The sequence below is a fragment of the Citrus clementina genome, unplaced genomic scaffold, assembly GCF_000493195.1.
Source record: "Citrus clementina cultivar Clemenules unplaced genomic scaffold, Citrus_clementina_v1.0 scaffold_6, whole genome shotgun sequence".
Lineage (NCBI taxonomy): Eukaryota > Viridiplantae > Streptophyta > Magnoliopsida > Sapindales > Rutaceae > Citrus > Citrus x clementina.
Window position 1 is genome coordinate 1,835,804 of NW_006262139.1, and position 13,442 is coordinate 1,849,245.

Below are 13,442 nucleotides of genomic sequence, written 5' to 3' on the forward strand. Positions count from 1 at the left end.
CCGCACAAGGGAACATTAAACATAACCAACCACAGGAAAACCCAGTTTTCAATTAAATGTTTAAAATTCAACAAAGATAATAAAACATGTTTCACTCCTTCAGGGATTGCATCCCTTTTCAATCAATCTTTTCTCCATGCATATTTCAACCTGAATATGTTATTCAACACATAAAAGCTTCCTTAAAGTGTTGGCATCATATGGAATATCTGGCTGAAGTTGAGAGGGTGTTGCTCATCGGTGAGTTGGAGATTTCAGGAGACAAAACAAGCATGCCGCCAGCGGTACCAGAGGGCTAGTAATTGACGGTGGTGATGGAGTGCTGGGACTGTTGGAATTTAAAAGGGAATGCTAGTGAGCTTAGCGACGAGCCTGCCTCTCTTTTCAAATTTTGCATTTGGTCGAGACTCGCATGAACACGAGAGAGAGAGAGAGAGAGAGAGAGAGAGGCGTCCTCTTCATTTAGGATTTCTCTATAATGCTCTAATTTTTTTTACAGCATCAATAATGTTTTAATTGTATATTATTAGATTAAATTTAATGGTATATAATATTTGTATTAAAGAAAAAAAAAGAAAAATAATATTAAACAGATTATTAACCGTTGAAGGATGGAAAAATTTTGTAAAATAACTGTGACCACCCTTAGAGTTTGAAGCAACTTCACTTAAATAACATATTTTATTTAAAATTACTTTTCAACTCTCCTTTAAATTTGTATTGTGATAATATTTTTTAAATAAATTTTCCAAAATCTATTACCATTAAGTATAAAATATAATATGAAGTAGGTTATTTAAAACAAATCAAATAAATAAATTACAATTGCAAAATTTATATATGATATAACACTAATAAATAACACTACTAAGTACGTATAATTAAATAAACATCATACTTACATCAGTAAACACATTGGTGAGATTGCTTGTAACCTAAAAACTACTTGATCACTCATGTTTTAATAAAATTTAAAATCGCATATTAACATGCTCATTATTTTATATAATACTAATTACCATTGTGATCATGAAGTATATGTTATTTTTAACACTCATCTAATGTACCTATTTTCTGAATTTTTTGGTTACCTTATAATTAATATTCTTACATGATAGGAATTTTAAGTTTTACAAGCCTATATATTTTCATTTTATTTTCAAATATCACTTTGTTAATTTCATAAAAGTTAAATATAATATATATTCTTCATGAGCTTTAGGTATGAATCATAAAAGATTATTTTATTGACATCCTTTGATTGTAATAATAAAATTTATATAGCTATATATATTTTTTTCATTGGTGAATAAAATATTTCTCATTTGTTGTGACTCATAGTATTACTAATAAAACATATATAAAATATTTTATTACAATGCCTTCTATTATCATTATTGTTTAGGTATTAATGGTTTGTAATTAAATTCATACGATACAAATTATTATAATACTTTATGTAATATCTTTATATAAAGTATTATTGAAATAACATTACTTGATAATTACATTTATTTTAATGCTATTAAATATATTTCTAATACTAAATGTAAAAATTAATACATAATAGTTTTAATTCCAAAATTATTTGTATTTCTTTCATTTTTTGATGATTTAAAATATTTATCAATTGATTAGATAAAATAATTTAAAATACGAAGAAATATCACAACTTGCAGATTACTTGTTAGATAATTACTTATGCATTAAAATTAATTAAGAGTGAAGATTTTAATATTAAATCCAATAATCCCATTATAGATTGAGGGATTTTTATCCATTATAATATAAATTTTCTTTTATCAATTAATTAAAAAATAAAAATATATTGACACGACCCGTCCCGCACCCCCAGGGCGAATTTATCTAAACTCGTATAATCGAATCGATAATAATTATGATCCCCAAACCTACAATTTACAAAACATACTCCCAAAATAATTCAATATTCATCCATCCTTCGTAACCAACTTCTCAAGTCAACATACCAAATATCACCCAAATCATTCTAATATTAAAATATAATGGTTATCCTTAATTACAAAATACAACAAATAAATACAATTCGCAATATCCCAAATATCAAAATATTAAATCTATGACTCCTAGTACCATCACGTGGCCACAATTTCAAATCTAAGTATCGTTGTTGGGTCGACTGATGTACCTGCAAATCTCCTGTGGGAGGGAAAAATATAATAAAAACGGGGTAAGTATAAAACTCAGTGAGCTCAGTGAGTGGATAGTAGTTTTTGAAAAATAAATTTATTTAAAATGATTTAATCTTTCTCAAATCAATTTCATCAAAATATCATAAGAACTTATATAAACATATTCAATTCAAATCATGCACTGAAATAACTATATTGCATAAATCTACATAAAATCAATAAAATCATAATACTTATAATATCAAATACTGAATACCAAAAACTATCACCAAACAACTACCCAGGGGAATGATCTCATCATATCTGGACCTCGACGGACGGGCAATCACGAAACCATCATGCCCCGGAGCTACAATGGATAGATGGGGAAATCTCATCTCATATCTCATGTATCTCAACATTTGTATCTCTGTAATCATCATACTGCATGCATAAGCCCGCAAAAGGCAAAAGCGTCCAAACACAAGGCCCAAAGCCTCTATGTGTGTTCAAACGAGCCCCAAAGGCCTCTATTTCATCTCATCTGTATCTCTATATTCATCTCGTATTATCTATATCTCTGTATCTGGAGGGGAATGGTACTGCCCAATGATTTTCCAAACAACTTTTTTATACACATGTTCATAAACATATAATAACATATGAAATCTCATTTTCTTTTTATTTAACATATCTCAAATCCATTGAATTCTAATATCATGCATTTACTCAAAAACGACAATAAAATCATTAATCAAACTCATTCTTGATAACAATAAATATCAGCACGTAAATAAAAATCAATTTTCTAGAAAATCATTAAATCAAAGCATCAAAAACTTATTATCAAACCATGTTGTACTATATGGTAAAATCAGAATATACTATGAAAATAGGTTTTGTTTATTTCACTCACAGTGACCAAGTTCAGACTCGGTATCAACAACGTTCATGAGTTGATTCTCGTTCGCAGATCCTCCTAATTAAAGAAACGACACAATCATTCTCCGTAGATTTGAAATACAACTAATTTTACATAATAATTCTCAAACAATATCTATCCACAATAAACTATTCCCGCATGCACAAAATTACCAAAATACTCCTACATGTCAAAATTACCAAAATGCCCCCAACATCATTATTTTACCAAATTATCCTCAGAATCTTCCATTACTAAATTGTCCTCAATTCAGATCACAAAATTACCACAATGTCAGAAATTATGAAATTACCCTCGGAATCTCAAATTACCTCATTGCCCTAACCTAAAATTACCAAATTATCCACTGATTCCACAAATTACAAATTCACCCTAAAGTTTTATGAATTTATCGAATTGCCCATGTCAGTCAACGGTGACCGGCCTTTAGTCAACGACGACGGGAAGCTTAGGTCTGATAGTTCAGACCTCCGTGAGTCCAACGGTGCTGGCGGTGACCTCCCACGTGCGGCGATGGCGGCGGATCGTGCTCCCAAAGCCGCGAGCTTTCCAAGTGGCTGATCGTCGACAATCCGGCCGTTTCAGGTGACAAGGTTGGTCAGAAAATAATGCTGGTGATGTGAGGAGTAGAACCCAGCTAGAGGCGTGCCCAAACACCGGCGAAATAGACGGCGATGATGATGGGCTTTTGCCACGTCTTTTCGAGCTTCGATCGTCGACGTTCTTGCCGTTTTCTTGCGATGATGACAACGGGAATATAACCGGCGTCGCTCAAGCTTTATATCGGTACTAAGCTCGGCCGGTGAGGTGGCTGAAATCACGAGATCCGTCCAGGTCAAGGTCGCAGGTCGGGTCGGATTCGCGGGTCAAACCGAATCAATCTCTCTCTCTCCTTCTCTCTCACATGTCCCTCTTTCTTTCCTCTTTTGGAAATCTGCTTCCCCCTTTCCATTTATAGAAACCAACTTCTTTTTTTTTTTTTTTTGCACTTAGTCTTAATACAAATTAAGCTAATACCGGACTCGTGACGAAAATAAAATCTGACTACCCAAGCTTTTAATTGCGCTCAATTTATCTTGATTTAATGTTGTGACAATTTTAAAATTAATATCAAAGAGGAAAAATTAAATCATACATTTAATTAGGAAAAATCAAAGTGCATATGTTACAATCCTCCCCCCTTATAAAAATTTCTTTCTCGAAATTTACACATCTGATGAGAACAGGTGAAGGTATTGGGCTCGCATTAAGTCTTCGCGTTCCCAAGTAGCTTCTTCCTTGTTGTGATTCCTCCATAGCACTTTTACTAACAGAATAGTTTTTTAACGCAAAACTTGGTGCTTCTGTTGTAGTATTTCCACGGGCTCCTCTTCATAAGTCAAGTCTTCTTTCAGCTCAATTGGTTGTCTCGATAACACGTGACTAGGATCATACACGTACTTCGGGAGCATCGAGACATGAAATACATCGTGGATTCTGGATAACTCAGGTGGTAGAGCTAATCGGTATGCCAACCGACCAATACACTCCACGATCTCATATGGTCCAATATAACGTGGACTTAGCTTCCCACGCTTCCCAAATTGAAGTACCCCTTTCCAAGGAGATATACGTATGAAAACCTTATCACCCACTTCAAATTCAAGTTCCCGCCTACGCTTATTTGCGTAGCTCTTTTGTCTGTTTTAGGTTGCCTTTAATCTTTCCTGAATAAGTTGTATCTTCTCATTAGTATTCTGAACCAATTCGGGACCAAAAAGCTTCCGCTCTCCAACCTCATCCCAACATACGGGAGTTCTACATTTCCTGCCATATAAAGCCTCATAAGGTGCCATCTCGATGCTAGCTTGATAACTATTATTATAAGCAAACTCCATCAAAGGTAAATAAATGTCCCAACTACCCTTAAACTCTAAAACACAAGCTCGTAACATATCCTCCAGAGTTTGATTAGTACGCTCTGACTGACCATCAGTATGTGGATGAAAAGTTGTACTAAAATTCAACTTGGTGCCTAAAGCCTTTTGCAAGCTTGTCTAGAAATTAGAAGTGAATCGGGAATCTCTATATGAAATAATAGACACAGGTGCTCCGTGAAGTCGAACTACCTCGGCCACAAAAATATTCCCTACCTTCTCCATCGAATAAGTGGTCTTGAATGGTAAAAAGTGAGCAGATTTTGTAAGTCGATCAACAACTACCCAAACAATATCATGACCACTCTAGGTACGTGGAAGTCCTACTACAAAATCCATGGTGATGTGCTCCCATTTCCACTCAGGGATAGGAAGCGGCTGTGAAAACCCTATAGGTCTCTGATGTTCAGCCTTAATCTACTGACAAACTAAACACCGAGATACAAATTTTGCTATCTCTCTCTTCATACCTTGCCACCAGTAATGATCTCTCAAGGTACGGTACATCTTCGTACTACCAGGATGCATAGCATAAGCTAAATCATGAGTTGGGTAGTTTTGTTCATGCTTTTTAAGTTGTCTAGAAGCATAAACCACTACTTTCCCATGTTGCATTATCACACAACCCAATCCTTGCCTAGATGCATCACTGTATACTACAAACCCTTCATTACTCGATGGAAGTGTAAGAACTGGTGCTGAAGTAAGACGTGCCTTGAGTTCTTGAAAGCTCTTTTCACAATCATCATCCCACTGGAACTTAGCATTCTTTCTAGTTAACCGTGTCAGAGAAGTAGCAATCTTGGAGAATCCCTCCACAAATCTACGATAATAGCCAGCTAATCCAAGGAAACTTCGAACCTCGGTCACATTTGTAGGCCGTTCCCAATTTACAACTGCTTCGATCTTTTGAGGATCGACATAAATTCCTTTAGATGATATCACATAGCCTAGAAATACTAATTTATCCAACCAGAACTCACACTTGTTGAACTTGGCGTACAATTGATTTTGCCTTAAAGTCTGCAAAACAGTTCGCAAGTGCTCTGCATGTTTCTCTTGACTCCAAGAATACACTAAAATATCGTCAATAAACACAATCACAAATCGATCCAGATAAGGGCAAAATACCATATTCATAAGATCCATAAAAGCTGCTGGAGCATCAGTCAACCCAAATGGCATCACCAAGAACTCATAATGTCCATAACGAGTTCTGAATGTTGTTTTAGGAATATCTGCCTCTTTAATTCTAAGTTGATGATATCCCAAACGCAAATCAATCTTAGAAAACACATTCGCTCCCTGAAGTTGATCAAACAAGTCATCAATACATGGAAGTGGATATTTATTACGTACTATAACTTTATTCAACTGCCTATAGTCAATGCAGAGTCTAAAAGTACCATCCTTTTTCTTAGCAAACAAAACCGGAGCTCCCCACGGAGATACACTAGGTCTAATAAACCCTTTATCCACTAATTCTTGCACTTGAATCTTAAGTTCCTTTAGTTCAGCTGGAGCCATCCTATACGGTGCTATAGATACAAGAGCCGTCCCAGGGACTAAATCAATAGAAAACTCAATCTCTTTGTTTGGTGGCATCCCTGGAAGTTCATCTGGAAATACATCTGGAAATTCTTGGACTACTGGAATATCTTCCAATCTCAACTCCCGAACTTCAGTGTCTATTACGCATGCAAGATAAGCCTAGCAACCCTTTCTTAGTAAGCGTCTTGCATCAATGGCCCATATGACACATGAGGGTAAAACTCTACGCTCACCACAAAATTTCACCTCAGTTTCTCCTGGCTTATTGAACACAACTTCTTTTTTGAAACAATCCACAGTAGCATGGTGAGATGCAAGCCAATCCATGCCCAAAATGGCATCGAAATCTTGAATGTCTAAAATAATCAAATTCGCCCTAAATTCATGCTCACCCAATCGAATCATGCAATCTCGATACACCCTCTCGGCAAGCAGTGACCCTCCGGTAGGTGTAATAACAACTAAACCATAATCCAGCAATTCAGGCTCTCTCTCTATATGCATAACAAATGTACGAGAAACAAAAGAATGCGTGGATCCATGATCAATAAGAATATGAGCATCATGGCCAAAGATAGATAATGTACCCATAATAACTTCTGGTGTAGCATGAGCCTCCTGCTGTGTCAAGGCAAAGACTCGAGCCTGAGTACGAGGTCGACCAGGTTGACCTCTCTGACTTGGAATAGTGCCCTGACTCCTAGATATAGAACCCCCTGTCTGCATACCCCTTTGACCATGAGCTGGTCCAGAGTGAGATTGATATTGTGGGGCTGTCCCTCGAGCAGAACTGTCACCCTGAGATAAAGTGGGGCAGAATCTCTTAATATGTCCAGGTTGTCCACATAAATAACACATATTGTCTTCAATACGGCATTGGCCCTGATGGTTCCTACCACACGTAGGACAAGAGGTCTGTTGTATACTACTACGGTGTCCTCCGTTATTCCTATCATATTGCCCCTGAGTCCTAACATTACTCCCCACTGATGGCTGTGCCGAACTGTAACTGATGGTCTGTCTCTGATCTCCCCTGCTGCTTATACTCTGATTCTTTTGCACGGCAGCAAAATAATTTGTATGTGAGCCTCTCTTCGGCGGCCTACTACTCGAGAAACCCTATGTCCAACTCTGGCTAAGTCATTGTTTCAGAGCCTGAACTCTACATCCCTCAGAGATACTATGCTCTAATCTCTTGGCTGCCTCAACTACCTCAGCAAACTCAGTGTATCGTGATGCTGTCACAGTTGTACGAATCTCAAATCGGAGACCCTCCTCAAAACGCTTGCATCTCTCTCTCTCATCACCAACTGCTGAAGTGGCAAATCTAGAAAGATCCAAAAATTTCTTCTCATACTCTTCTACTGACATAGATCCTTGAACCAGCCGAAGGTATTCACTCTGCTTAATATCCTAATACACAGCTGGAAAATAATGATCGTAGAATTCCTTACGTAAAATAGCCCATGTAAGCACAGCATGCCCCTGGCATTTACGCTCCACTGTCTGCCACCAATGATAAGCCCTGTCCTCGAGTAGAAAAGTGGCAAATGAAAGTCTATCCTCCTCTGAGCATCTCATCACATCAAAAATACGTTCTAATTTAAAAAGCCACGACTTTGCCTCAGGTGGATCTCTAGAACCATTAAAACTCTTGGCCCCTAAACTTCATACACGCTCGATAGTATTTACATGACCGACATATGGATGAGTCTAATTCTGTACCACTATAGTCACAATCTGAGCTGATCTATCAATTTACTGCTCAATGTTCGGAGCATTTCCTGGTGCCTGTTGCACAACCTTGTGCGTTGAAGACTCAACTATTCCCTCATTTACGGGATCATTTTCCGCCGCAGGTACATCTCCTGGAGTCAACCCAGCTACTAGCCTAGTACGGCCACAACCACAACCACGTTCGCTGCCACGTCTACTACTACAACGAATCATGATGCTGCCTATAAAATATCAATTCCGACTTTCATAACAATAAAACTTATTCTATTTACGACAGTAAAGTCTACAGAATCTAAAACAATGCTCTGATACCAACTTGAAACAACTCGTCCCGCACCCCCAGGGCGAGTCTATCTAAACTCGTATAATCGAATCGATAATAATTATAATATCTAAGAATTCTATCAAAAATTCGACAGAATCTCCCCTATAAATAATACATCCCCAAACCTACAATTTACAAAACAATACTCCCAAAATAATTCAATATTAATCCATCCTTCATAACCAACTTCTCAAGTCAACATACCAAATATCACCCAAATCATTCTAATATTAAAATATAACGGTTATCCTTAATTACAAAATATAACAAATAAATACAATTCGCAATATCCCAAATATCAAAATATTAAATCTACGACTCCTAGCACCATCACGTGGCCACAATTTCAAATCTAACTATCATTGCTGGGTCGATTGATGTACCTGCAAATCTCCTGTGGGAGGGAAAAATATAATAAAAACGGGGTAAGTATAAAACTCAGTGAGCTCAGTGAGTGGATAGTAGTTTTTGAAAAATAAATTTATTTAAAATGATTTAATCTTTCTCGAATCAATTTCATCAAAATATCATAAGAACTTATATAAACATATTCAATTCAAATCATGCACTGAAATAACTATATTACATAAATATGCATAAAATCAATAAAATCATAATACTTATAATATCAAATACTGAATACCAAAAACTATCACCAAACAAGTACCTAGGGGAATGATCTCATCATATCCGGACCTCGACGGATGGACAATCAGGGAACCATCGTGCCCTGGAGCTACAACGGATAGATGGGGAAATCTGATCTCATATCTCATGTATCTCAACATATGTATCTCTGTAATCATCATACTGCATGCATAAGCCCCCAAAAGGCAAAAGCGCCCAAACACACGGCCCAAAGCCTCTATGTGTGTTCAGACGGGCCCCAAAGGCCTCTATCTCATCTCATCTGTATCTCTATATTAATCTCGTATTATCTGTATCTCTGTATCTTGAGGGGAATGGTACTGTCCAATGATTTTCCAAACAACTTTTTTTATACACATGTTCATAAACATATAATCACATATGAAATCTCATTTTCTTTTTATTTAACATATCTCAAATCCATTGAATTCTAATATCATGCATTTACTCAAAAACGACAATAAAATCATTAATCAAACTCATTCTTGATAACAATAAATATCAGCACGTAAATAAAAATCAATTTTCTAGAAAATCATTAAATCGAAGCATCAAAAACTTATTATCAAAACATGTTGTACTATATGGTAAAATCAGAATATACTATAAAAATAGGTTTTGTATATTCCACTCACAGTGACGAAGTCAAGACTCGGCATCAACAACGTCCATGGGTTGATTCTCGTTCGCGGATCCTCTTAATTAAGGAAACGACACAATCATTCTCCATAGATTTGAAATAAAACTAATTTTACATAATAATTCTCAAACGAATATCTATCCACAATAAACTATTCCCGCATGCACAAAATTACCAAAATACCCCTACATGTCAAAATTACCAAAATGCCCCCAACATCATTATTTTACCAAATTATCCTCAGAATCTTCAATTACTAAATTGTCCTCAATTCAGATCATGAAATTACCACAATGTCAAAAATTATGAAATTACTCTCGGAATCTCAAATTACCTCATTGTCCTAACCTAAAATTACCAAATTATCCACTAATTCCACAAATTACAAATTCACCCTAAAGTTTTATGAATTTACCGAATTGCCCATGTCAGTCAACGGTGACCGGCCTTCTCTCTCCTTCTCTCTCACGTGCCCCTCTTTCTTTCCTCTTTTGGAAATCTGCTTCCCCTTTTCCATTTATAGAAACCAGCTTCGTTTTTTTTTTTTTTTTGCACTTAGTCTTAATACAAATTAAGCTAATACCGGACCCGTGACGAAAATAAAATCCGACTACCCGAGCTTTTAATTGCGCTCAATTTATCTTGATTTAATGTTGTGACAATTTTAAAATTAATATTGAAGAGGAAAAATTAAATCATACACTTAATTAGGAAAAATCAAAGTGCATATGTTACATCTATATTTACTTGCAACATGAAGATTACTTGTTATGATTTAAATAGCTAATTTTTTATCCACTATGTCAAATGAATGGTAAACGTGAAAACTCTAACATCCAAGAGTTCACAACAATCCTATTATCAATGCTGTAAAAAACCATATAATATTATAGAGAAATCCTAAACAAAAAGCTCAGAGAATATGTATGTTAAATGAGTGTTAAAAATAATATATATTTCATGATCAATTATACAACGGTCCTTAATATTATATAAAAATAATGAGAATTTTGATATAAGATATTAAATTTTATTAAAATATGTGTGATTAAGTATTTTTTAGGTTACAAGCAATCTCACCAATAAATTTATTGATGTACCTATGACATTTACCTAAGTATATGTATTTAGTTGTGTTATTTACTAGTGTTATATTATATATAATTAATTTTACAATTGTAACTTATTTATTTGATTTGTGTTAAATAACCTACTTCATATTATATTTTATACTTAATGGTAATAGATTTTGAAAGATTTATTTAAAAAAGATTATCACAATACAAATTTAAAGGAGAGTTGAAAAGTAATTTTAAATAAAATATGCTATTTAAGTGAAATTGCTTCAAACTCTAAGGGTGGTCACAATTATTTTACAAAAATTTCTCCACCTCTTGAACGGTTAACAATCTGTTTACCATTATTTTTAATTTATTTTAGCAAAAATATTGTATACCATTAGATTTAATCCAATGGTACACAATTACAACATTATTGATGTTGTAAAAAAATTATAGTATCATAGAGGAACCCCTTAATTTATTATTTTGAATTTAATTACGAAACGACAACGTTTTTTGTTTTGCAATCGGCTATAGAAAGTAGCTTTTTGGTTGACTCTTTTGGCGATCGATCTCCAACCATTTTAGTCAGTTACAATTTATTCAGTGTTACATACACGTGGCGTATTTTTACTGGTTGACTAGTTAAATCACGGGCTGTATCTTACCGAAAACGTAACTTAGAAGATCCTTAAATAAAATGTCATCTCATAACATTTAATAAAGTCATCCTTACACAATTTCAGCATGGAAATCTTTACACAATAACTCAAGATAATCTTTCACTTGCTCCAAGCACTCAAGCCATTTTCCAAAAGGTCCAAGACGCCACCCTTTCAACACGACATACCATGTATGATCCTCCATCAAATCTTGTATAGACAAATAATTTTAAATTTAATACATGCTTAAATAACATTAAAGCATAAATTAATGCAAAACAAAAATGAATACAAAGAATTGAGTCACTTGCATTGCATATAAATTTGAAATAAGGAGTCATGTAATGGCATTGACATCATGCATTTGAGTCAATTTTGTCCATGACCACCACACCGATTACATTTACCAGGCAACTTTTCCTCACCCTTAGATAGTATTCTCTTATTCTTTGGACGCCCATATGATTGCTTTTCAAGAGGAAAATATACTTCACGAGCACATACATTATCATAAACATCCCGCCCCTCTTAAGGACCAACATGGTAATGGTCTCAGAATATGCTGACACACATGCATCATCACTTGAATAGTAATGGAAGGAGTAATCATTAAAAAATTTTAGCAAAAAAATTATTGAAATAGCTGAATAAAATTATACTGCAAAACTTACTCGACTTATTTAATTAATTTACTCAACTCGTTCATATCACTTACTCGACCTTATCATTCGACTTCTACTCAACGTGATCAAAAAACTTACTTGATTACTTCAAATGACTTAAAGTAATTAATTCTTGACTTGTTCAGAAGACTTAACCTATTGAAAAGACTTAGTTAATTTGTTCAAACAACTTAAAATAGTTAATATTCAACTTGTTGGAAAGACTTATTCGACTTTTACTCGACTTGTTCAAAAAACTTACTCGACTTATTCATAAACTTACTTGACTTCTTCAAACAATTTAAAATAATTAATACTCGACTTGTTCAAAATACTTACTCGACTTGTTCAAAATACTTACTCGACTTGTTCAAAATACTTACTCAACTCAATACTCGACTTATTCAATAAACTTAATCGACCCCTACTAGACTTATTCATAGACTTACTTGATTTCCACCCAACTTGTTCAGAAATTTTTTTTTACTAGTTACAAACTACCTAATTTATACTTTACTGCTAGACTTACTCTTACTTGACATATTTTTCGACTTAATACTCGACTTACATCATAATTGACTCAACTTACTTCACTTCTTCACTTGACTTCTTGCTCAACAAGATACTCGACCTTTCTTCACTTCTCACTTGAGTAAATACTCGACTTCTTCCTGAAATGATTTTTCAATCACTCATAACTTAAATTAAAGTCTTAAATCCCTACATTTTATGCAATCGTGTGTACGTACAAGCACAAAAATGAATAATGTACTATTAAAACTCATAAATCATCAGCAAATATATTGTAATGATTAAATCAAACCCTAGCATACAAAATGTTTACATCTTAAACATACATTATCCACCTTTTGAAAGGTTAAAATTTATCAAAAACCTCTGTATTGGAGGTAAGAGATGAAATGATGAGAGAGGAAGAAATGGTGAGAAGAGAAAATCGTGAGAAATGAATGGTGAGAGGAAGAAACTGTGAGAGAGGAAGAAAAAGTAGATAGATGACTTTTTAAAGGGTATTTTTTACTTTTTTCACCTGCATGAGACATATGTGTGTAACAGGGTATATCTTTGATATTTAAGGGCAAATAAGGCATATTCAAATAGAAAACATTTTCCGGTCAATTCCTCTCTC

General features: G+C 34.5%; 1 pseudogene; it reads right to left on the reverse strand.

The window, feature by feature from the left end:
• Positions 1-4,778: 4,778 nt before the first annotated feature.
• Positions 4,779-9,398, reverse strand: LOC112097226 (annotated as a pseudogene).
• Positions 9,399-13,442: the final 4,044 nt, after the last annotated feature.